Consider the following 2,260-nt stretch of genomic DNA (forward strand, 5'->3'; position numbering starts at 1 on the left):
CCGGGCGTGGTGGCGCGCGCCCGTAATCCCATCTACTCGGGAGGCACAGGCAGGAGAATCGCTTGAATCCAGGAGGCGGAGGTTGCAGTGAGCTGAGATCGGGCCACTGCACTCCAGCCTGGGCGACAGAGGAAGACTCGGTCTGGGGGTAAAAAAAAAAAGAAAAGAAAGAAACAAAGAGCATCCACATCCCACCTTTCACACACAACACAGCCAATTAAATCAAAAGATTCCACTATCATAGCATAATACCCCTTGAGTTTTCAGGCAGATAAGACACTCAGACACACCTTGCTTTTTATAGAACAGGCCCAAATGAGACACAATAAAACGATGATTCCATGTTAGGAATTCCCTACCAACCATATCCTCCTCTTTTTGGTGACTAGATTGTAAAATAAGTCAATTAAGAGTTCACAACGGAAGTGCTGAAGCAACCGCAAATCCAGACACAAAAATACAGAGGAACGTATTCGCATCTCAAGCACGTCCAAATGTCTCGGCCAATGCGATCCGATCACTGCCGTTTCCAGAAACACACAGTAATGGCTTTTAATTCATTTCTATAAATGTTCGTTGTGCGTAAAGCCAAACTGCACGCAAAACCGCAAAACACAAAAGATTCCTCGCATTCCGTTTATAGCCAGAAGATAGGCCATCCTCTCTGCGCCTATCCCATAAAGCTCTCCATACGGCAGTAAGAATTTGATGACACCCCATGCTACCTACACATCAAAATGTCATCCCACGAAGTGGAGGGGGAGCAGTGTCAGCATCCGCTGGCCTCCATGAAACGCCACTGCCAGTATTCCCACCTTTAGGCAAATACGAACCCAAGTGAAGTCGATGGAAAGTTTCCACCAACCAAGCACATTTGGTTCCCTTCTGCCCCCAAGGCCAAGCAGCTCAACTGATGAGATCTGCTGTTGCACCTGCCACGGCTCTGAACCCGGGATGCTCGGCGACCCCCGGACACACAAAAAGGCCCTGCGGCCTAACGCGCCAGTGACCCTTCGCCAAGAGCGCACGGAAGGCCGCTGGAGCATCCCTCTCGCTGTCCACACCGCCCGCTTCCCTGACAAAGGCCCCGTGTCAATCCATCCCAGACACAACACAGAGAAGTTGCTGGATTGCCCACCGCGGACCCGCAGCTGCCACTACCCTCTCCCGGAAAAAAGAAAAAAACCACAGAACTAGGGAAGAAAAGGGTGGGAGGGTGCACATCGTTAAAATAAAAATGTTCCCAAAGCTAAGCAACCTGGGTGTGCCCTGGAAGTGGGTCCAGGGGGCCCGTGGGGGAGGGGAGGGAGGCCCGGGTGGTGGCGGCGGCTCCTCCGGGGCATGAAGGCCGAGCCGGGTGCTAGTTTAATAAAATGCCGGGTGTCGGAACGCTCAGAAGAAAACCACAAATGAAATCCCCGGCGGGCGCCAGGCCCCGAGGAGGGAGGGAGGGAGAGCGGGGCGGGCGGTCTGCAGACCTGCGGCCGCGGCCCCCACCTGCCCGCCCAAATACAAAAATTAGCCCAGCATGGTGGTGCATGCCTGTAATCCCAGCTACTTGGGAGGCTGAGGCAGGAAAATTGCTTCAAGCTGGGAGGCAGAGGTTGCAGTGAGTTGAGATTTAGATCGAGCCACTGCACTCTAGCCTGGGCAACAGAGAGAGACTCTGTCTCAAAAAAACACAAACAAACAAACAAAAAGATTATATATATATATGAATACACCCAAACACAAATCTAATAGCCACAAAAATATTCTTAGCTATTTCTCCTGAGACCATGGAGCCTGTATAACATGGAAAGAATGAAAAAAGTTATGCACTGCTACCAGTGTATCACCCATACACATACTAGTTTCTGAGAAATCAGACCATAAATTCAAAAAGCAATTAAAAAAAACAAAATCTAGCAGGCCAGAGAGGTTCTTTCCTTTTAAAACCATTCGTCTGTAGAAATAGCTGACAAATTCATGCAATACATTTACAAACATTTTAGGAAAACCAACTTAACAGCACAGATACTTTAATCCTACTCTTTCTAATCCTAAAAATAAATAAATTACATAAATGACATATATATAAATTTTGGTTCTGTGAACTTGGATTAGTCTTTAAGAAACAAAGAGCATAGGCACGGCACAGTGGCTCACGCCTGTAATCTCAGCACTTTGGGAAGCCAAGGCGGGCAGATCACTTGAGGTCAGGAGTTCGAGACCAGCCTGGCCAACATGGTGAAACCCTGTCTCTACTAAAAATACAAAA

General features: G+C 48.6%; 1 pseudogene; it reads left to right on the forward strand.

The window, feature by feature from the left end:
* Positions 1-1,197, forward strand: part of LOC105552312 — a 64,877-nt pseudogene extending 63,680 nt beyond the window's left edge.
* The last annotated feature ends 1,063 nt before the right edge of the window (positions 1,198-2,260 follow it).

This window comes from Mandrillus leucophaeus, unplaced genomic scaffold (genome assembly GCF_000951045.1).
Source record: "Mandrillus leucophaeus isolate KB7577 unplaced genomic scaffold, Mleu.le_1.0 Scaffold55, whole genome shotgun sequence".
NCBI lineage: Eukaryota > Metazoa > Chordata > Mammalia > Primates > Cercopithecidae > Mandrillus > Mandrillus leucophaeus.